The 24,616-nt window shown below is 41.5% G+C and overlaps 1 protein-coding gene and 1 non-coding gene across 2 annotated transcripts in view; one reads left to right on the top strand and one right to left on the bottom strand.

The window, feature by feature from the left end:
• Positions 1 to 24,616, top strand: part of OSBPL10 (oxysterol binding protein like 10) — a 412,361-nt gene that overhangs the window by 17,982 nt on the left and 369,763 nt on the right. The gene's annotated exons all lie outside the window — the stretch shown is intronic.
• LOC112132897 (small nucleolar RNA SNORA25) lies at positions 13,021 to 13,148 on the bottom strand. Its single transcript, XR_002914599.1, has one exon. It is a non-coding gene; the product is annotated as a small nucleolar RNA SNORA25 (small nucleolar RNA).

The following is a 24,616-nucleotide window of genomic DNA, read 5'->3' on the forward strand; positions in this document are numbered from 1 at the left end:
TTCACTACAGCTTCAGACTAGCCTCACAAATCCTTTTTCCCATTAATCAAAACTTTGCAGAGGAGACAGTGATTTTTACCATTCCTATAACCAGTTTTCACAGAGAGAGAGGAAAGGGAAGGGAGAAAAGTGTTGACTGCAGTGAGGTAGGGAAGGCAAGGAGCTTGGGGAGGCCAGAGAAATACCTACCCATTGTACCAACACTGAATCAAAACTTCAGGCAGCTGCTTGCTGGTCACCAAGGGATCTTTTCCAGTAGTCCCATCAGCTCTCAAGTTTTCCCATTTGGGGAAAAGAAAAGTTCTCCATGTCCCCTAATCTTGTACATGCCTAATCCTGTCACTCATAGCCATCAGCAGAGAGTACAAGGCAGATTAATCCAAAGAGAATAGTGGTTAAGATCTCATAGTGCCAAATCCATTTTTAAGCAAGGGGGACTTTACTGAGAGGGGCCTCTAACCCCCTAAATCTTAGGAAGGATTCTAACCTTCCTAATTTGGGCCTTGCCTCAAACCCAAGTTTAATCAAGCATCCTTGCCTTTTATTAAGAGGAGCCTTTAACCCTGTCTCTCTTTAGAGAGACTCTCCTAAGTTGGGCCTCTAACCCAATCCCATCCTTTACCTGGGTAAAATGTACCCTACCACTTACCAAAAGTTGGCCAATTGGTGCTGCAATCTATGTCCTTGGGGTCAGGAGTCTCCTCAGTATAGTCCCTTCATGGTCGCCAGGAAGATGTTACTGGAAAGGGCTCCTGATCCAGACCCCAAGAGGGCGTTCTTGGACCCCACACAAGAAAGAATTTGGGGTGAGTCTATACAGTAAAAGCACGTTTATTAGGAAAGTAAAGGAATAAAGTGATGGCTGCTCCACGGGCAGAGCAGTGGCATGGGCTGCTCAACTGAGTATACTTATAGTTATTTCTTGACTATATATTAAGTGAGGGGTGGATTATTTGTAAGTTTTCTGGGAAATGGGCAGGGATTTCCTGGAACTGAGGGGTCCTTCCCTCTTTAGACCATATAGGGTAACTTCCGGATGTTGCAATGGCATTTGTAAACTGTCATAGCACTGGTAGGAGTGTCTTTTAGCATGCTAATGGTTTCTAATTAGTGTATAATGAGCAGTGAGAATGACCAGAGGTCACATTCATTGCCATCTTGTTTTTGGTGGGTTTTGGGCTGCCAGCTTCTTTACTGCATTCTGTTTTATCAGTGAAGTCTTTATGACCTGTATCTTGTGCTGACCGCCTATCTCATCCTGTAACTAAAAACGTCTAAGCTCCTGGGATTATAGTTCTCAGCCTTATTTTACCCAGCCCCTATTCAAAATGGAGTTGCTCTGGTTCAAACACCTCTGACATGACCAGCTGGTAGTTGGATGGGGGGATTTAAAGGGGTATAGAGAAAAAAAATAGCTAGTCTATAGTAATAGTGTCTAGGAGAGGCTGGGCATGGTGGCTAGCGCCTGTAATCCCACCACTTTGGGAGGCTGAGGCGGGTGGATCACCTGAGGTCAGGAGTTCGAGACCAGCCTGACCAACATGGTGAAACCCCACCTCTACTGAAAATACAAAATTAGCCAGGCATGGTGGTGTATGCCTGTACTCACAGCTATTTGGGAGGCTGAGGCAGGTAAATCACTTGAACCAGGAAGGCAGAGGTTGTAGTGAGCGGAGATCATGCCATTGCACTCCAGCCTGGGCAATGAGTAAAACTCTGTCTCGAAAAAAAAAAAAAAAAAAAAAATAGTAGTAGTGTCTAGGAGAGATGACAGTATATAATGAGAAAGGATTTTAGGAGTAGGGGTCTTGAATATTTTGAGCAGAGGGATGAGAGGGAGAGATATCAGTGTTGGGAAGGGAAAGGAAAGAAAGCAAAATTAATAGGAACTGCCCAGTGTGGTGGGTAGAGGAAGAGATGTGGGGTTGTCAGAAGCATTTGAACCATAGCAACTCTGTCTTGAATAGGGGCTGGGTAAAATAAGCCTCAGGTTTGCTGGACTCCATTCTTAGTCACAGGATGATATTGGAGGTCAGCAGGACTGGTATCACAAGACACAGGTCACAAGACTTTGTTGATAAAACAGGTTGTAATAAAGATGCAGGCCAAAACCCACCAAAACCAAGATGGTGACAAAAGTGACCGTTGGCTGTCCTCACTTCTCATTATATGCTAATTATAATGTAATAGCATGTTAAAAGACACCCCTACCAGCGCCATGACAGTTTATAAATGCCACGGCAACATCAGGAAGTTCCACTATATGGTCTAAAGAGGGGAGAACCCCTCAGTTCCAGGAAATCCCTGCCCCTTTCTGGGAAAACTCCTGAATAATCCACCACTTGTTTAGCATATAATCAAGAAATAACCACAAAAATAGCCAACCAGCATCCCTCGGTGCTACTCTGTCTATGGAGTAGCCATTATTTTGTTTCTTTTTTTATATTTTTATTTTTATTTATTTATTTTTTATTATTATTATACTTTAAGTTTTAGGTACATGTGCACAATGTGCAGGTTAGTTACATATGTATACATGTGCCATGCTGGTGTGCTGCACCCATTAACTCATCATTTAGCATTAGGTATCTCTCCTAATGCTATCCCTCCCCACTCCCCCCACCCCACAACAGTCCCCAGAGCGTGAAGTTCCCCTTCCTGTGTCCATGTGTTCTCATTGTTCAATTTCCATCTGTGAGTGAGAACATGCGGTGTTTGTTTTTTTGTCCTTGCGATAGTTTACTGAGAATGATGATTTCCAATTTCATCCATGTCCCTACAAAGGACATGAACTCATCATTTTTTATGGCTGCATAGTATTCCATGGTGTATATGTGCCACATTTTCTTAATCCAGTCTATCATTGTTGGACATTTCGGTTGGTTCCAAGTCTTTGCTATTGTGAATAGTGCTGCAATAAACATACATGTGCATGTGTCTTTACTTCTCTAATAAACTTGTTTTCAAGGCCAGGCATGGTGGTTCAGCCTGTAATCCTAGGATTTTGGGTAGCTGAGGAGAGTGGATAGCTTGAGCTCAGGGATTCAAGACCAGCCTGGGCAACATGGCAAAACCCTGTCTCTACAAAGAATACAAAAATTAGCTGGGCTGGTGGCACATACCTACAGTCTCAGCTATCTGGGAGGCAGAGATTAGCAGAGGTTGCAGTGAGCCGAGATCGTGCCACTGCACTCCAGCCTGGGTGACAGAATAAGACCCTGTCTCAAAAAAGAAACAAAACAAACTTGCTTTGACTAGACTCTATGGATTCACCCAGAATTCTTTCTTGAGTGAGATCCAAGAACCCTCTCTTGGAGTCTAGATCAGGACCCCTTTTCTGGTAACAGGGTCTGACTTCTTGCATGTCCCTGTTCCACCACTTAGTAGTTGTCTATTTGATTTAATTTAACTCTCGGTGCCTTAGTTTCCTCTTCTGTAAAATGGGGATAATAATAGTAGCTATTCCATTAGATTCTTGTGAGAAGTACATGAAATCATGTAAATGATAGTGAATGCCCTACCTCTTGGTTAATGTACGGCAAATGTTCGCTGAATGGATGAATTGGTGGTTGGTTGGCTTAGCTTTGGGGCCAGTCTTTAACATTTACGATTTATAGTAAGAAAGTCTCTTGCTATCCTTCCACAGCTATCCCCCATCCTCATCACTTTCCTATCTGGCTGCTGCAGCAGAAACATTTATTTAATAGGAAATAGAACTACTCATTCTGCAAGAAGAGTCTTTAAATTGCAGATGTCTGGGTGAGTTATTATATTTATATAAGTGGATTTTGTTTAAAGTGCAGACAGTGATCTCTGATCTCTTTTTGATTTGACGAAGAAAGGTAGAGTGAACTTGGAGTCTAAAGGTGGAAGAGCTAAAGCCACTGGGGTTGAGGAAAAAGCAAAAGGAATAGATGGGAGACAACCAGGACACATTCTGACACATTTTGATGAGGGCATCAATTTTTAAAAGTAAGCAGTATTTTTATATAAGAAGGACCCCATTTTTCTTTTAGAGATAGGATCTCACTGTGTCACACAGGCTGGAGTCCAGTGGTATCACCATAGCTCAGTGCAACCTTGAACTCCTGATCCTCCCTCCTTGGCCTCCCAAAGTGCTAGGATTACAGGTGAGAGCAACTGTGCTGGGCTGAGGGCCCCATTTTTGCAATGCCAAAATATTCTGTATAATAAGTAAGAAATAAGAACCCACAGGAAAGTAGATTCAGGACAAACAATGGAACCGAGATTCTGGTGTTTGTTTGTTTGTTTGTTGACTGGTCAAGTGCAGTATTAAGAAGTCAGGAAAGAGTGGAACAAGGAGTTCAACCTGTAACTGAGCAATCATTTGAGATAACTCGCTATCTTCAAACAGGCAGAGATTCTGTTCTTTAAAAACATTGAGTAATCACACACACTGATTCTTAGGCTTCATCTGCTCACACCTGGTACACACCCATACAAATCCCTTCCTAGCTTTTTGTTTAATGCTGCTGAGTCAGCCCCGTTGGATGAGAGAGAAGGGAGGAAGCTTAGCTTCACTTTGTGAGCCACCCCCTCCCCCACGGCTTACTTCTAGGCAGATGTGGGAAGCCTTGAGAGGCTGGCATAGTTTCCAAGTTGGATGCCTCCTTTAAAAATGTCTGTTAATTCTGACTACAGGCTAGAGCTGTCAGTTTGGAACCCCTTTAGGTGGAAAGCCAAGCTTATAGTCATTCTATTATTGACCCTGTCTCATTTCCTGATGACTTTTCACCGTGTACACAAAGCTTTCACCTTTTATGCCCTCTCCCAGCCTCTTGCCCAACAGTCTTGGCTGTCTTTTTGTAAACTGATCTGTTAGCATATACTCTATTATTAGTTTAGTCTTATCGTAATCACCGTAACAGCTGCTGTTAAAATTTACTTTCACAACAGACATTAGTGTAATCTAGCTCCTAGTGGCTCAAAAGTGTTTTCTTGCATTTGTGAGAAACCCAGTAGAAGCTACAAGCAAAGGGACTTGTAATGCTTCCTGGTAGAATGCCTGCACCAGATGGGAACCATACCCTGAATTGCCTTTGGAAAAGCAATCTATGCTCCATCCTGACTGTTTCTCATTCACACTAGCTCATGCCCCACCCACTCTGCCATCTTAAAAGGCAAGGCCTCTTCTATTTTGAAAACTTCCAACACCAAAAAATGTGGGTTAAGCAAAATTAAATACTGTAAGTTATCTCACACTGCAAATTAATTTTAATAGGAAGACACAATTGAGTTTTTCTGGAATCTTTCAAAGTAGAGCATTCATTTTGAGTTAGGCCTAGTTTGCCCTCAAAAATCAGGTTCCCTTCTCTGCAAATTTTAAGTAGAGGCTGCATTGAATTACTTTTTCAGATAAGGTTGAGAAATAAGATTCTTTCAGCAAATAATTTTTTTGAGCATTATACAAGTTTATTCCTATTTATACTTAGTATATGGCATCTGTTATTTAGAGATCAGAATCTTTTTTTTTTTTTTTTTTTGAGACGCAGTTTCGCTCTTGTTGCCCAGGCTGGAGTGCAATGATGCAATCTTGGCTCACTGCAACTTCTGCCTCCTGGGTTCAAGCCATTCTCCTGCCTCAGCCTCCTGAGTAGCTGGGATTATAGGCATGTGCTACCACGTCCAGCTAATTTTGTATTTTCAGTAGAGACTGGGTTTCTCCATGTTGGTCAGGCTTGGTCGCTAACTCCCGAGCTCAAGTAATCTGCCCGCCTTGGCCTCCCAAAGTGCTGGGATTACAGGTGTGAGCCACAGCACCCAACCAGGATTCAGAATCTTTATTAGATACATCTGTTTGCCATTAAAATTTTTTAAAATTATGTTATATATTATTTATTATTATTATTTGTTATATATATTATTTCCCAACTAATATTCTTTGTATTGATAGGGAAACTCTTTTTAAGGTTTTGCCAGAAGTGATCAGAACAATATGAATCTTATATTATGAAAGATAGATTTGGAACACAAAACTGAACCTGAATAGCCTAGTAATGTTAAAATTAATACAATATATTTTGTATATTGACTTTACAGGGTGATTATAACATTGCAGAATACCACAGCTTGGCTTGGTTTCAATATAAATAAGTGGAATTTTCTTTTGTTAAAAAGTAATTTCAACTTTTATTTTAGATTTAAGGGATACATGTTCAGGTTTGTTACATTGGTATATTGTGTGATGCTGTCACCAAAGTACCCAATAGGTAGTGAGCACAGTACCCAATAGATAGCACAGTACCCAATAGGTAGTGAGCATAGTACCCAATAGGTAGTTTTTCAGCCCTTGCCCCCTCCCTCCATTCCCCCTCTAATAGTCTCCAGTGTTTATTGTTGCCATCTTTATGTCTGTGAGTACCCAATGTTTAGCTCTCACTTATAAGTGAGAACATGTGGTATTTCGTTTTCTGTTCCTGCATTAATTCACTTAGGATAATGGCCTCCAGCTGCATCCATGCTGCTTCAAAGAACATGATTTCATTCTTTTTATGGCTGTGTCTTTTAGCAAATTATTTTTGAGTTCCTACTATGTGTAGGGCTCCCTGCTACACATAGTGCTGGCCTTAGGAGAAAGGAGTGATAGTGTTGCGAGAAGTCAGGGATCCCAAACGGAGGGACCGGCTGGAGCCATGGCAGAGGAACATAAATTATGAAGATTTCATGGACATTTACCAGTTCCCAAATAATACTTTAATACTTTCTTACACCTGTCTTACTTTAATCTCTTAATCCTATTATCTTCGTAAACTGAGGATGTACGTCATCTCAGGACCACTGTGATAATTGTGTTAACTGTACAAATTGATTATAAAACGTGTGTTTGAACAATATGAAATCAGTGCACCTTGAAAAAAGAACAGAATAACAGTGATTTTCAGGGAACAAGGGAAGACAACCATAAGGTCTGACTGCCTGCAGGGTCGGGCAAAATACAGCCATATTTTTCTTCTTGCAGAGAGCCCATAAATGGATGTCCAAGTACGGAAGATATCGCTAAATTCTTTTCCTAGCAAGGAATATTAATAATTAATACCCTGGGGAAGGAATGCATTCCTGGGGGGAGGTCTATAAATAGCTGCTCTGGGAGTGTCTGTCTTATGCGGTTGAGATAAGGACTGAAATATGCCCTGGTCTCCTGCAGTAACCTCAGACTTACTAGGGTGGGGAAAAAACCCGCCCCAGTAAATTTGAGGTCAGACCAGTTCTCTGCTCTCAAACCCTGTTTTCTGTTGTTTAAGATGTTTATCAAGACAATACTTGTACTGCTGAACATGGACCCTTATCAGTAATTCTGCTTTTGCCCTTTGCCTTGTGATCTTTGCTTTTGCCCTTTGCCTTGTGATCTCTGGACCCTTATCAGGAGTTTCTGATTTTGTCCTTGTCCTGTTTCCTCAGAAGCATGTGATCTTTGTTCTCCTTTTTGCCCTTTGAAGCATGTGATCTTGTGACCTACTCCCTGTTCTTGCACCCCCTCCCCTTTTGAAATCCTTAATAAAACTTGCTGGCTTTAAGGCTCAGGTGGGCATCACAGTCCTACTGATATGTGATGTCACCCCCGGTGACCCAGCTGTAAAATTCCTCTCTTTGTACTCTTTCTCTTTATTTCTCAGCTGACTGACACTGATGGAAAATAGAAAGAACCTATATTGAAATATTGGGGGCAGGTTCCCCCGATATGATAGAGCAGCATACAACTAAATCTTACACAAGTCAGACTAAGGGATCCATTCTGACCATGGAACTGAAGGTAGGTTTCAAAAAGGGGATGATGCTTTTGCTGAGCCTTTAAGGATGAATAGACTTTGATCTAGCAAAATAGAGAAGGGCATTGTTTCACTACCACTGCTGCATAACAAACAGCCCCAAAATTTAGTGGCAAAAAAACAAACCATGTTATTATGCACACAGATTCTATGGGTCAGGAATTCAGAAAGGGTGCAACAGGGAAAGCTTGTCTTTGATCTGCCATGTCTGGGTCCTTAACCAGAAAGACTTAAAGGTGGGGGTGACCCCACAGATGGGAGGTGAAATTGTCTGAGAGCATCTTCATTCACATGTCTGGTGGCTAATACTGGCTATTATTGTATGAGGCCTTAGTGGAGCTGTGGGTAGAAAAGCCTACCTATGGTCTCTCCACGGGCCTTCCTCATAGCAGGTAGCCTTTGGGTGGCCAGATTTCTAATTTGGCAGCTCAGGGATCCCAAAGTGAGTGTCCCAAGAGAACCAGGTGGAAGCTGCGTGGTATTTTCTACACTAGTTTCAGAAACTCAGCCAGGCGCGGTGGCTCACACCTGTAATCTTAGCACTTTGGGAGGTTGAGGCAGGCAGATCACCTGAGGTCAGGAGTTTGAGACCAGCCTGGCCAACATGGTGAAACTTCTGTCTCTACTAAAAATACAAAAAATTAGCTGGGCGTGGTGGCACATGCCTGAAATCCCAGCTACCTGGGAGACTGAGGCAGGAGAATTGCTGGAACCTGGGAGGTGGAGGCTGCAGTGAGCCAAGATCATGCCACTGCACTCCAGCCTGAGTGAGAGCAAGACTCTGTCAGAAAAAGAAGAAAGAAAGAAAGAAAGACAGAAAGAGAAAGAAAGAAAGAAAGAAACTCAGTGCTATCACTTCCACAAGAGAGGCATCAATGTTGGCTAGCTCAGATTTAATAAGAAGTGATACGGACTACGGACTTCAACCTCTTGATAGGAGGCGTGTGACCATTTTAAAGCCTGTACTAAGTGTGCTGCAGCAGAAGGAAAGCAGAGAGCTCATGGGGTGTTTCCAGCTGACCTGTAGTCTGATGCTGCTGGCATTGTAGGTGTGAAGTAGAGTGGCAAAGGTGGGGTTGGAAATGTAGACTGGAACCACCAGGTGAAAAAGTCTTTACTGCTTTGTGGCAAGTACCATATCTGAAGCTACAAATCACAGAAGAAATAACATTTTGTTTTTCTATGAGTCAATCTACTTTTCCTTTTGAGACATTCCATCAGGGCGTGGGAACTTAATCTCACTCAGTTCTGGGTAATCTCTGCCATCCTGGGTTGCCTGAGTTCTCCCTCATTTTTTCTCTTGACACTGTCTTTAGAGTGGCATGGGGTGTATGTAGCAGGGAGGAAGCTGGCTCTGGGCTAATTTCTGTACAAGCTGGCACCTGCCCAGATGTACCTGAACCTGTTCGGTTCTAGGCCATTGATTCAAGAAGGTTGCAGCTGTGTTATTCCTGACTGGAGAGCTTCTTGAGGTCTTGTTCTATTTTAGCTAAAACTGTCCCCTTCACAGGGACACAGAGATAATCTGCTGTACCTCTCTGGAGCTGCAAGGAACAATGTAAGGTCATCTCAGTTCTTCTCTGTTCTCTACTGCGCTTAAAAACAATTTTTAACTTTTATTAGAGATGGAGTCTCACTCTGTCACCAGGGCTGGAGTGCAGTGGCACCATTATAGCTCACTGCAGCCTTGAACTCCTTGGCTCAAGCAATCTTCCCACCTCAGCCTCCTGTTTAGCTAGGACTACAGGTGCATGCCACCACAGCCAGCTAATGTTTAAATTTTTTGGTAGAGACAGGGTCTCTCTATGCTTCCCAGGCTGGTCTCAAACTCCTGGCCTCAAGTGATCCTCCCACCTAGGCCTCCCAAAGTGCTTTGCTTACAGGTGTGAGCCACTGTGTCTGGCCTATCTACTGGACTTTACTCCTATGCCAGGCCAGCTGCAAAGAACCAACCTCCTGGGTTCAAGTCATTCTCCTGTCTCAGCCTCCTGAGTGGCTGTGACTACAGGTGCATGCCACCACATCTGGCTAATTTCTAGATATATATTTTTTGAGATGGGGTCTTGCTCTGTTGCCTAGGCTGGAGTGCAGTGGTGCAATCTTAGCTCACTGCAACCTCTGCCTCCCGGGTTCAAGCCATTCTCCTGTCTCAGCCTTCCAAGTAGCAGGGACTACAGGCACATGCCACCACACCCAGCTATTTTTTGTATTTTTAGTAGAGACAGGAGTTCACCATGTTGCCCAGGCTGGTCTTAAACTCTTGACCTCAGGTGATCTGCCCTCCTGGGCCTCCTAAAATACTGCGATTACAGGCATGAGCCACTGTGCCTGGCCTCTGTTTTCAATTCTCTGAGTATACTGTCTTAAACTAGGAGTGGAGTTGTTGAGTCATATTATAATTTGGTTTTACTTATTGAGGAACTGCCAGACTTTGTCTCAGGCCCTTAAAACACAAAGCTGGCCCCGTCCTTCCTTGGTCAAGATTCATTGTTCTTTTACTTTACTGTTGAATTTGATCTGCCAGGGTTTTATTTAGGATTTTCACACTCCTATCCATGAGACTGTCTTTGTCAGGCTTTGGTAAAAGGATTATGATTAGTCAGCTTCATAAGTTTCCATCTTCTACATATATTGTATATTATAAGATTATAGATTATGGAAATGATCTATTTCTCCAGTTATAGAATACTTAACACAAACATGAGTATTTTGAATTATAAACTTTCAATATCACTTTTAATGATTTTGTTTGCTTCTCCTTAAAATAATCTAAGTAATTTATATTTTCTTTTTTTTGAGACAGAGTCTCGCTCTGTCACCCAGGCTGGAGTGTAATGACGTGATCTCAGCTCACTGCAACCTCTGCCTCCCAGGTTCAAGCGATTCTCCTGTCTTAGCCTCCCGGGAAGGTGGGATTACAGGTGCCCACCAACACACCCAGCTAATTTTTTGTATCTTTAGTAGAGACAGGGTTTCACCATGCTGGCCAGGCTGGTCTCGAACTCCTGACCTCCTTGTTATCTGCCCGCCTTGGCCTCCCAAAGTGCTGGGATTGTAGGCATGAGCCACCACACCCAGCCCTTTTTTTTTTTAATTAACTAATTTATTTATTTATTTATTTTTGCAACAGAGTCTCGCTCTGTTGCCCAGGCTGGAGTGCAGTGGCACGGTCCTGGCTCACTGCAACCTCCACCTCCCAGGTTCAAGTGATTCTCGTGCCTCAGCCTCCCAAGTAGCTGAGATTACAGGCACGTGCCACCATGCCCAGCTAATTTTTCTGTATTTTGAGTAGAGACGGGGTTTCACCATATTGGCCAGGCTGGTCTCGAACTCCTGACCTCGTGATCCACCTGCCTCGACCTCCCAAAAGTGCTAGGATTACAGGCGTGAGCCACCGTGCCCTGCCCCTCTTTATAAACTTTTTAATAGCTCCTAAGTTTTTATTATTCCTTTTATTGTTGTCTAGTTTTTCAATTAATGTTTTTTTTATTTTTTCTCTGTACTTGACTTGTAATAGTCTTTTAGTCCACCTTAACTTCTAGATAAGGTATTTTGTCCATTTATTTTACTTTTCTTGCCTAGGATTTGCTTTTCTGAACTGCTTTATTAGGTTATAATTTTCCTACTTAAAATTCATCCATGCTGAGTGTACAATTAAATGATTTTTAGTAAACATACTGAGTTGTGCAAACATCACCACAATCCAGTTTTAGCACATTTCTGCCACTCTGAAAGATCCCTTATGCCCATTTACAGTTGATCTTCATTCCTATCTTCAGCCTCAGACAAGCACTGGTTTGATTTCTGTATCTATAAATTTGCTTTTTCTGGCTGGGTGTGGTGACTCACACCTGTAATCCCAGCACTTTGGGAGACCGAGGCGGATGGATCACTTGAGGCCAGGAATTTGAGACCAGCCTGACCAACAAGGTGAAACCCTGTTTCTACAAAAAATACAAAAATTAGTTGGGTGTGGTGGCACACGCCTGTAATCCCAGCTACTCTGGAGGCTAAAGCGACAAGAATCACTTGAACCCGGGAGGCGGAGATTGTGCTGAGCCAATATTGCACCATTGCAGCCTGGCTGACAGAGTGAGACACTGGCTCAAAAGAAAAAAAAAAGGAAAAATACTTGTTTTTTCTGGTTATTTCATTATAAATGGAATCCTGTTATATCATGTGGTCTTTTGCATCTGGCTTTTTCTCCTGGCGATAATATTTTTGGGGCTCACCCGTGTTGTAGCATGTATTGTATGCAGCAGCTAATACATTCTGACTTTTTAGATTGTGCTCATCCACATCTTTCTTTTTTTTTTTATTGTACTTTAAGTTTTAGGGTACATGTGCACAATGTGCAGGTTAGTTACATACGTATACATGTGCCATGCTGGTGTGCTGCACCCATTAACTCGTCATTTAGCATTAGGTATATCTCCTAAAGCTATCCCTCCCCCCTCCCCCCACCCCACAACAGTCCCCAGAGTATGATGTTCCCCTTCCTGTGTCCATGTGTTCTCATTGTTCAATTCCCATCTATGAGTGAGAACATGCAGTGTTTGGTTTTTTGTCCTTGCGATAGTTTACTGAGAATGATGATTTCCAATTTCATCCATGTCCCTACAAAGGACATGAACTCATCATTTTTTATGGCTGCATAGTATTCCATGGTGTCTATGTGCCATATTTTCTTAATCCAGTCTATCATTGTTGGACATTTGGGTTGGTTCATCCACATCTTTCTAAGGGCTCTTTCCCTGGACTCATGTGGCTTCCTCCTAAGACTGTGGAAAGCAATACTTTGCAAAGGCTCGAGGGAACACTGCAGATCTCTGGAACTCTCTCTCGGTACAACTTCCTTATCTCTGGTACATTGCTCCATAAATTGTGGATATTTTCTAAAATTTTTCTCTGTTCTTATATAAAAACATTTCACAGCAGTGTTTTCTCTCTAAGATCTCAGGACAATGCTACCTGTCCCTTAAGTTGCAGAGTCTTTCCTAGGATATATGAAGTCTGTTTTCACTCCTCCATGAAGCAGTGAGCTCTTTCAAGGCCTGGGATTGTCACTGGGCAGATTTGTGGGCTGTTCTTCTCTCCCTCCACTGCAGAGGAAGTGTCAGATTTCCCCCCTCAGGCTGAGAAACAACTGGGTGGAGGTTGATCTGCACTCTCCCCAGAGCAATTTCTGGTGCCTAGTGGGTTCTCTTTTATCATTTTTTTTCTTTTTCTTTTTTCTTTTATCTCCTGAAGAAAACATAGCACCATCAAATGCTATGGCATCCTATAGAGAACTTCCATCTTTGGTCACAGTGTTAAGAGCTCTTGGTTTCACAGCCTCACAAGCCCTCTTTGAAATGACCTATCTTTTCTCGTTAAACAAAAATTAAAAACAAATTTTTTTTTAGAGATGGGGGTCTTGCTATGTTGCCCAGGCTGGTCTTGTACTCCTGGCCTCAAACAATCCTCCCATCCTGGCCTCCCAAAGTGCTGGGATTACAGGCATGAGCCACCACACCTGGCCCTTAGTGGGCTTTCCGAAAGAAGCAAAACTTTTTTCCTGTTTTCATTCTAGGATTTTCTGACTGCAAAACCAGTTCAAGAACGTGCCTAAACAAATGAAAGCTTCTGCAGGGGGCAGTGGAGTCACAGAAGGCTGACTGCCTCCTGCTTGTGTAACCAGCTCTCCCAGTGAGCCGGCAGTTCCCATTCTCTCTGTCACACAGGGTACGTAGGGGAGCTTTTCTTCCAGCATGTACTGTTCTGGGGGTACTGCCTGACAGGATACTCATCTCCCAAGATGCCCCTGGGCTAGGCAGTGGATACATCAAGTCCTGGTAGTTGTCACTGAATGGTTACAGAAAGAGGCAGGTGGGGGTTGCGGGTAGTAAGGTAAAACTTTGGTTTAGATCAGTTTAGATCAAGCCAGCCTGTCTATACTAGTAGGACTTCTGCCTAGTTGCTTGGTTAGAATGAGGATAAGTAAGCTCCTTGTGGCTGTCCGTGGTTCAAGAGCTGAGTGAGTATCATCAGGAAAGTGGGTTTTTTCTTTCTTTTTTTTTTGAGATAAGAGTGTCACTCTGTTGCCCAGGCTGGAGTGCAGTGGTGCCATCATGGCTCACTGCAGCCTCAAACTCCTGGGCTCAAGCAATCCTCCTGCCTCAGACTCCCAAAGTGCTGGGACTACAGGCATGAGCTACCATCCCTGGCCTATGAATGTGTTTACTGTTAGTGTCCCAACACATTGCATTTAGTGGAAACGTCTCTCAGGTTTTGGCATGTGGTCTTCCTTATCTATCACTCCTTCCAGGGAGCAGCATCTTACTAAGTTGGGAGGGCACTGGTGGTTTACCCCATGGTAACCTTGAGGCAATCTAAGGATTTTTTATTTGGTTCTGGAGGAATTGGAAAACCTGTGAGCTTTCCAGGCAGAAGTGGTGAGTTAGGTGGATTATAGGTCAGAATTGTGCCACCTGGGCAGTGGCAATTGGAATGCAGAGGAATCAATAGTTCCTTGTTTTTTCTCTTAAATTTTTTTTTTGGCTGGGTGCAATAGCTCATGCCTGTAATCCCAGCACTTTTGGAAACCAATGCAGGAGGATGGCTTAAGGCTGGAGGTTTGAGACCAGCCCAGGCAACATAGTGAGATCCATTTCTACTAAAAATTAAAAAAATTAGCCGGGCACAGTGTCAAATGCCTGTCGTCTCAGCTACTCAGGAGGTGAAGGCAAGAGGATTGCTTGATCCCAGGAGATGGAGGCTGCGGTAATCTAGGAATGTGCCACTGCACCCCAGCCTAGGTGACAAAGCAAGACCCTGTCTAAAAAAAATTTTTTTTAATTGAGATAAAATATACATAATGAAGTATGCAGAGTAGTCGGATTCATGAAGACAAAAAGTATAACCGTGGTCACCAAACACTGGGGGGAGGGTGGAATGGGGAGTTACTGTTTGATGGATACAGAGTTTCAGTTTGGGAAGATGAAAAAAGTTCTGGAGATAGATGGTAGTGATGGTTGCACCATGTGAATGTGACTTAACGCCACCCAACTGTACACTTAAAAATGGTTACAGTGATAAAATTTATATCATAATATTTTAACTTCTATTATCTGTCTCTATAAATTTGCATCTCATTTTTTGCTTTTTAAATCTGTGAAGACAGCATAGGTTCTTTTCCTACCAGAAAGTTGGAGGATAGAGGGAAGAGATATTCCTTTAAGATCTCTTCCAAACTTATTATTTTTCTCTATTTTTTATTTAAAGAATTAGTGTCTGATCCTATTTTATGAATTCACATGTCTGATTTTTTTTTTTTTTTTTTTTTGAGACAGAGTTTCACTGTTGTTGACCAGGCTGGAGTGCAGTGGCGTGATATCAGCTCACTGCATCCTCTGCCTCCCAAGTTCAAGCCATTCTCCTGCCTCAGCTTCCTGAGTAGCTAGGATTATAGGCGTGCACCACCATGTCCAGCTAATTTTTGTATTTTTAGTAGAGACAGGATTTTGTCATGTTGGCCAAGCTGGTCTCGAACTCTTGACCTCCAGTGATCTGCCTGCCTTGGCCTCCAAAAGTGCTGGGATTACAGGCATGAGCCACTGTGCCCAGCCTGATTCTTTAGAGTTGTAAGTTTTTGTTTTATTATATTTTTTCTATAAAGTACATTTTCTTTCTTTCTTTTCTTTTTAAAATAATTTTCTTCAGGCAGCCTCCCAAATCAGAGTAGGCTCAGACTCCTCTATGAAGTACTTTTATGGTATATCCTACCGCCCCACTCTCCTATCTCCTCATTTTCTCTGGTGTGGCTAGCTGTATGTCTGATGAGAATGTCTGAGTGTAGACACTGCTGCTTCCATGAAACAACTTCAGTTAACAGTTATGGGAAAACCCCACGTTCGTGTATTAAAGTCCTGTTACTAGAATTATCACTCTGTGAATTTATATACATGATAACTTCTTTTTCTCAGCTCTGGAATAATAGCTGTATACTTGATATTTATTTTGATATATTTTGCAGATTTATGTAGTTGTAAGTTGATTTACCATGTATTGATTAAGCCTGATTTTCATAGACACTGTCTGATATAATGTGGATAAGTCTAAGTTCAGCAATACTGACTTTGCAAACTGACCATGAAATTGTTACATATTGGCTGATATAATATCTTGACTGATATTGACTGAATGATTATAGTATATTAGGTGATGAATTGGAGACAAATTAGTATCTCCCTTGCAGGTACAGGTCAGTAAAATTATTTATTTTCTTGGAAAGCACTGTGATGAGCATCACTTTCTTCAGCTGGAAATCTTAGTGTTGATTCTTCTTCTGTTCTGGAGCCTGTGATTGATTGGACTCTAATTATTGACAACTTTTCTAGGAAGTCTCAGGGCTTTTAGAGGGGAGAGTATTTACATTTGGTAGAAAATCTTTTTTTTTTTTTTGCTACAGGGTCTCACTCTGTCACCCAGGCTGGAGTGCAGTGGCGCCATCTCTGCTCACTGCAGCCTCGGCCTCCCGGACTCAAGTGATCCTCGCATCTCAGCCTCCCTCTCAGCTGGGACTACAGGCTGGGGCCACCATATGTGGCTAATCTTTTTATTTTTTGTAGAGATGGAGTCTTGCTAATATGGTTTGGCTCTGTGTCCCCACCCAAATCTCACCTCTAATTGTAATCCCCGTAATCCCTACATGTCAAGGGTGGGATCAGGTGGAGGTAATCGGCTCATGGGGGCAGTTTCCCCTGTGCTGTTCTCCTGATAGTGCGTGAGGCTCATGAGATCTCATGGTTTTATAAGCATCTGGCATTTCCCCTGCTTGCACTCACTCCATCCTTCTGCCCTGTGAAGAAGTGCCTACTTCTTTGCCAGCCGCCATGATTGTAAGTTTCCTGAGGTGTCCCTAGCAATGTAGAACTGTGAGTCAATTAAACCTCTTCCTTTATAAATTACCCAGTCTTGGGTATTTCTTCATAACAGTGTGAGAATGGACTAATATACTCGTCATGTTGCCCAGGCTGATCTCACACTCCTGGGTTCAAGCAATCCTCCTGCCTCAGCCTCCCAAAATGCTGGGATCACAGGCATGAGCCACAGCACCTGGCCTGATAGAAATTCTTAATTTATCACCTTTCCTCTTTCTTTACACTAAAGAATAAGAAAAGCCAATAACAATGGCTGCTATTGGCTTACTGTCTTAAAGGTAGCTAAGTCTTCTCACTTTGGGGCCAAATGTCTCATAAAACCTATCATAGAGTGTATGAATACCGTTAATGAAACTCTGTCTCTTTTTTACACAATCTAGGGAAGTTGATGTCACTTGTGGCTGACAATAAAATTTGAATCTGGATATTCTTATAAATTTTCTAATACAGCATTTATTGGCTGCAATACAGAGTTATATCACCCTTTTACTAGAAAGGAGATATTTCTCTGCATTCCATGCACTCCTTCAACAAGTATTTTTTGAGTGCCTTCTAGGTGCCAGCTACTTTATAATTAAATTTCTAACCTTAGGACTGGCATCTGTGGTTTGTCAGATTTTAAATTCCACAGGATCATGTAAGTTCAAGTTAATTAATTCTAGGTACTAAAAAGTAAGACTTCCTGTTAAGACAAAAATTAATTTTACAAGATTAATATAGATATTTGAAAGGCTTCTTGGAATTGAAACAGCTCTTAAGACCTTCAAATTTTGACAAGTTGAGCCAAAATGATTCAACAACAACAGCAAAAAACCACTGAGCTTTAATATATATTTCAAATTGTTTTATGATATCAGAAATAATAGGAGAACTGTTCAGTAACACACGACTTGTAAAATCTAAAAACATTTTAAAGGAAATTCATCACATTATAATTTGACAAGCCCCTAAATATGACTACTGAAAACAGGCACTAATAATTGGAATGACTGTTTTACATTTTATTGCTAATAGTGAATGGGTCTTGAGTAAAGATGTGAATTTTCTTTCAATGGTCCTCCAACAACAACAAATCTTATTTTATAAAATTCCATATTAATGGAGAGTCATTTGAGAGTAAGCCAACTGTAATTTTTTCCTAAGGTTTTCAGACAAGAATCCAAAACATACATCCATTGAATTGAAGTCTAATTATTTATCCTAGAAACATTAAAGAGCTGGAGATTAATAGTATTATCACCTCAACTTGAGTCAACTGTTCAACAGAATTAAAAATTGGAGATGTAGTAATTCTCATATTCTTGTTTCTTTTCATATTCACAAAAAAAATCCAGTGTCCTATTTAAGTGACATTTCAACTTAAGCTAAAACTTAATTCTTCTTCTTTTCCTGCTTTGCTTTCTTTTGGTGGAGGAGGAGTCATGTCATGCAAGAAGGAACTTAGTCCTAAAAACAAAATATATAGATTGCCATAGATTTTATTTCATTTATTGTTTTTTGTCATTTTTCTTTTTACTTATTTAATTTTTAATTAATTAATTATTTATTTATTTTTAGACAGAGTCTCACTCTGTCACCCAGGCTGGAATGGCACGATCTCGGCTCACTGCAACCTCTGCCTCCCGGGTTCAAGAGATTCTCCTACCTCAGCCTCCTGAGTAGCTGGGATTACAGGTGCCCCCCATCATGCCTGACTAATTTTTGTATTTTTAGTAGAGATGGGGTTTTGCCATGTTGGCCAGGCTGGTCTTGAACTCCTGACCTCAAGTGATCCACCTGCCTTGGTCTCCCAAAGTGTTGGGATTACAGGCATGAGCTTTCATGCCCAGCCTATTTATTTTTAAAATAGAGACGGGGTCTTATTATATTGCCCAGGTTGGTCTCGAACTCCCGGGCTTCAGCAATCCTCTTGCCTCGGCCTCCCAAAGTGCTGGAATTATAGGCATGAACTACCATGCCTGGTCAGCCTTAAGATTTCAAAGGAGCAATTCTTAAAATGACTCATCTTTCCTATATATCTGGGTTTAATTCCAAAATATTCTAAGATTTCAAACTCATTTTTCTATTGCATTTACATTTCCTATTTCTCATTGCTTTTAAGAGGAAATGCATTTCCTATGTTAGCTTTACCTCGAGTCCATTTCTGAATATTTCTTTAAAAAAGTTACTAACATCAGAATTTTATGGATTCTTTTAGTACATTAAAAGCGTTTCGGCTGGGCACGGTGGCTTACGCCTGTAATCCCAGCACTTTGGGAGGCCGAGGTGGGTGGATCACATGAGGTCAGGAGTTCGAGACCAGCCTGGCCAACTTAATGAAACCCCATCTCTACTAAAAAAACAAAAATTAGCCAGGCGTATGCCTGTAGTCCCAGCAGCTCCAGAGGCTGAGGCAGGAGAATCACTTCAAACTGGGGGGCAGAGGTTGCAGTGAGCCAAGATTGCACCACTGCACTCCAGCCTGGGTGACAGAGTGAGACTCCGTCTCGAAAAAAAATAAAAATAAAATTATTTAAAAAGCCTTTCAGGTTAAATAACTGAAGAGAATCTAAAAATATTGTTGCAAGAAGTAGGCTGCTAACTCAAATCACATCTTTAAAAAAAAATCCAACATATGAAAATAAAAAAGTTTTAAATACCAATGACCTTGATTTCATCTATAGGCTTAAGATACATTTTAAATTCAAATATGATAAACCCAGTTACTCTCCCTGAAATTGTAAAATAGTGAAGTCTTTTTCATTCTTGTTTGTCACTTAAGTTCTCCTCAATTGTTTTCTTTTTTCTTTTTCTTTTCTTTTCTTTCTTTTTTTTTTTTTTTGAGATGGAGTCTCTCTTGGTTGCCCAGGCTAGAGTGCAGTGTCACGACTCAGCTCACTTCAACCTCTGCCTCCCGGGTTCAAGCAACTCTGCCTCAGCCTCTCGAGTAACTGGGATTACAGGCACCTGCCACAACGCCAGGCTAATCTTTTTGTATTTTTAGTAGAGACGGGGTTTTACCACGTTAGGCAGGCTGGTCTCAAATCCTGACCTCAGGTAATCCACCCACCTCGGCCTCCCAAAGTGCTGGGATTACAGGTGTGAGCCACCATGCCCGGGCTCCTCAATTATTTTCAATCTTTCTATTTCCCTTGTCAAAATAGTTCATATAATCTTATCGTTCCCTTGAGATAAGGAATTGCTGTTGGAGAAAATGTGATTCCAAACAGAGAATATTTTATGTAACTTAAGGGTTTTGCTTAGTAATTTTTTATTTAGTTTTATTTTTTTTTACAGTCCAGAGGTCTTTTATTTTTTTAACACCTGTTATGCCATGAATTCATAGGGAATAGGTTCCAGCAGCTCAGGCTACTTCCCATTGGTTCTCACAAAGTGTGCTTCTCTGGGTGGAGCAGGCGGGCGCTTCAGTTGAACACAGGTACCTTTGTCTTTGGCTTCTTTCTTTTTCTGATCATTTTCCTTCACGCATTTCAGGAAGCGATCTCGGCCCTCAGAGTGCTTAATACGCTCAATATGCACATTAATTCTCTTGGCAAGAATCTTGCCCTTAAGCTGTTTGTTTACCACAATGCCAGCAGCATGCTGGGTAACATTGTAGACTCTTCCAGTTTAGCCATGGTGACACTTGTGGGGCATTCCTTTTTGAACAGCGCCCATTCCCTTGGTGTCCACAGTATCACCTTTCTTACCGATTTGCATATACGTGGCCAAAGGAACAACTCCATGTTTTCTAAAAGGCCTGGAGAACATGTATCAGGTGTCTCTCCTCTTTCCCTTGGCGTTCGTCATTTTGGCAAATTACTGGAAGATGGCGGTTCTGGCTGAAAGGAAGCAGTAAAATTTTTTATCACTTGCTTCCTTAAGAAAATTTAGATATCATAAATTTAGCCTCTAACCTTCTTTGACATATACTCTATTCTCATTTTATTACCGAGTCTCTTCTGTTTTATTTAATGGCTTAATAGAGTCATGTTTGAAACTGGGTGGAAAGCAATTTCAGGAAATGGTTTACAAGCTACTTTTAATGGGTACTGTTAGAGTATTTATTGCTTTCAGATATAACATTATTATTAAAAATTATTTGTTGGTTGCTTGTGGTTGTGCTTGGAGCTATGAGAGACATAAAGAAGCTGCAATCACTGTCCTGTGCCCCATTATGTGGCAAATAAAAACCATGTGTCTTTATGTGGTTTCTCTGGCTCTACCTGAGATATTTTTCCCTCTAGGGAATGGACATTGGTTACAGTGAGATGATGCATTTTCATCTTATTTTTATTGGCTCTCTTTTCATGAGTATTAGATTCCTTGGTAGTCAAGCTGAACTCCCTAAGAGGAAACACTAGGTCAGTGAAGTATATCAATGGCCTTTGTAAGAACATGATGTCGATTCATGATTGCAAGACTTGCATTAGGGTTTGCCTTGCTCATATTGTTACCGGCAGAACATATCCGTATCTGTACAGGTCTGCAGCAACCTCAACTCTTGCCTCCTCAGAAGAAAGGATTTGACTGAGGGGGATAATGCAGAAGGAGAGACTGGGGCAAGTTTTTGAGCAGGAGTGAAAGTTTATTAAAAAGCCTTAGAACAGGAATGAAAGGAAGGAAAGTACACTTGGAAGAGGGCCTGGCAGGCTACCTGAAAGGCAAGCGTGTGGTTTGACCTTTTGACCTGGGGTTTTATATGTTGGCATACTTCTGGGGTCTTCAATTACTTCTTTCATCCCACTCACCTAACTCCTGAGAGCTTATCAGGAAACTGCTGATCACTAGTTTCAGGTGTTACCTATTATGAGGCTGCCTTTCACTGGTGCCGGCTGTGACCAATTATTACCATAGCGGGGCAGTTAAACAACAGCCTGACCATCACCTGATGGCCACCCAACATTCCTGGTGTGTGTGTGTGTGTGTGTGTGTGTGTGTGTGTGTGTGTCCTGACTAGCTACCTACTGTAACAATATCTGTAAGTAGATGTTTGAAATAATCTTAGAGATTAGAGTCATGAGTTTTGGAGGGGACAAATATTCAAACCTTCCATGTTCTCTCTTTTCTTCTACCTTCCATCAATTATTTCTCACAAAAGGGGCAGATTTCTTAGCCATAGAAAAGGAAAGGTGACAAAAATGAAGAGGATACCAAACATGTAAAAATACAAAAAAGGAGAGCGAGAAAGTCTATGGATACCAGAAGTTTTCAAGCTCCTTAAAGAGGATAAAATGTAAAACCCACCTCTTTGTAACATTTCTTCCTGTTTAAGAAAAGAGGAGAAATCAGTTTCATATTGCAATTTGATGTGTATATTGTGTGTGTATATGTGTATGTATGTATCCAAAACACGGATTTTACAAATCAATACTTGTGATGCACACTATTATCTATTCTGTGATTGATGGCTGGGATTTAAAGGTTGAAGTAAAGAGCCAAGATGACTTCTGGTCTTTGGTTTAAGCAATTGGGTTGGATGGTAGTACTGTTTACTGAGGTAGAGAAAATGCAAGAGGAAATGTTTTGAAAGTTTAGAGAGAAGAAAGTGAATGAAATAATGATTTCTGATTTGGCCTTTTATGTTTGAGTTCCTTAGTATAGTGGTTCTCAGACATTTTGACTGATCCTCAGTACATCTGGCATGAAGACCAAGTTGACAGGCACACATTTATATCTGTAACACACACATTTCTATCTATGAGTATGCACATGTGTATGTCCTCCTCCTTTAGCAGGAGCAACAAGAGCTCTGGCCTGAGATGGGGGTTGAAAGATGCCATCTTAAGAGAGGACTCAATGAATTGTTAGGGCCATCATGAACAAGAAAGAAGTTCTCAATGTTTTCCTCATTTCCAGGTGGCATTCACTTCCAGGACTCAATGGCTAGTTATTTTGAAAAGACCAAGGCAGCGAATGTATTGGAGACAGTTGTTCCAGTCTCTCCATTGCTCTATCAGGAAAGATCAAGAAGGAAGAAGCTCAAGGTCTTCTCTTGCTTTGAGAAAAGCTAAATTGTGGGGTCTAAAGGGGCACCTCCATTTCTTGCTTAAAATCTGAACACCCCTGCCCCCAACACATACAAACCTGGGCACAGTGATGTGAACCTGTAGTCCCAGTTACTCTGGGGGCTTGGGCAAGAGAATCACTTGAGCCCAGGAATTTGAGTCTGTAGTGGCTATTCACAGCCATAAATAGCCTGGCAACATAGTGAGACCCTGTCTGTTAAAATAAAAAATAAAAATAAAATCTGAACACATTCAATTTTATTGATCAATTAAAAATGATTTTGAGTTAAACTTACTGAAAAATATTTGGAAAAGTTTAACAAACACTTATTTCCAACATCAAGAATTATTAATTGTTAACATTTATTTGCTCCTAATCTTTTCATTGATGAATATGAAACATTATGGATAAAGCTAATGACCCCTTGAATCATCACCTCAATCCCATTCCTCTCCCCTTCTCTGTGCCATCACTTCAGTTAGCATTTATGAATTTGATCTGCATCTTCTGATCCATATTTCATTGTTTTCAAACATAATTATAGCCAAGATATAGTATTCACATTTTTAAGATTAATAAATCAAACATCGCATGTTCTCACTCATAAGTGGGAGATGAACAGTGAGAACACATGGACACAGGGAGGTGAACATCACACACTGGGGCCTGTCAGGGGGTCGGGGGCAAGGGGAGGGAGAGCATTAGGGCAAATACCTAACGTAGATGATGGGTTGATGGGTGCAGCAAACCACCATGGTATGTGTACACCTATGTAACAAACCTGCATGTTCTGCACATGTATCCCAGAACTTAAAGTATAATAAGAAAAAAAAGAAAAAAAAGTAATAAATGACTCCTCTGTTGGCCATGGCTGTTATCTAGCAAGCTAGGGTCCTAGCACTCAAAGTTATGTCCTCTCTGAGTGAGAACAGACTTTCTGAGGGTGAGGAGATGGTGATTGTGCAAATCTGTATGGATGCCAGTGCAGGCATCTTTGGCTCAGGATGGAAGGCTGTTTCTGAGGAAGTGAAGTGGGCTCTATGGGGAACTGCAGTTCATGCCCATTTCCTCAGCTTAGAGCTGTCTCAACTAAAAGTAGTAAAAGCTGTTCACCACCTGCAAAATGCAGCTGTGTGGGCTATTTTGAAACAAAGGGAGCGTTAGTATGGCTGATCATTTCCCCAGATCTCTCTTGGTTCACTAGGCAAAAGGTAATGCAGATATTAACGGTAGGGTTTTCTGCGTCTTTCACTCATGGCCATTGCTGTGTGTGGTAGGAGGCATCCTGGTGTAATATACATTTAGGGTTTTTTTAGAACCATATAGTTCCTTTAAAGGTTCCTTTAATCATATCAATCTGGATTGTAAGTTGAAGCTAACAGTCCTCCAGCTATAGTAAGGAGAAAGACATTCCTCAAAGAATATTATGGCTTAGCTGGGTGTGGTGGCATGCACTTATAATTCCAATGCTTTGGGAGGCAGAAGGATTGCTTGATGCCAGGAGTTTGAAACCAGCCTGGGCAACACAGTGAGACCCTATCTCTATATAAAATTCACAAAGTTAGTTGGGCATGGTGGCTCATGTCTGTAGTCCTAGCTACTCGGGAGGTTGAGGCAGTAGGATCACTTGAGCCTAGCAGTTTGAGGTTACAGTGAACTATGATTGTGACATTGCACCCCAGCTTGGGGCACAGAGTGGGATCCTGTCTCAAAAAAAATCTATATATCTATATCTATATCTATCTATCTATCTATCTAATTTATCTATCTATGTCTATATATATAAAGGCTTCATATATCATGTTTAGCCAGAGACTTTGGCATGTATAGCAAAGACCAGAGCAGGTCTGAGCCATCCACACATCCCTGGCTGATGGAGTCTGTGTGTGTGTGCAGAGCATACTCAAGAAGGCCTGATGG

Source organism: Pongo abelii, chromosome 2, assembly GCF_028885655.2.
Source record: "Pongo abelii isolate AG06213 chromosome 2, NHGRI_mPonAbe1-v2.0_pri, whole genome shotgun sequence".
NCBI lineage: Eukaryota > Metazoa > Chordata > Mammalia > Primates > Hominidae > Pongo > Pongo abelii.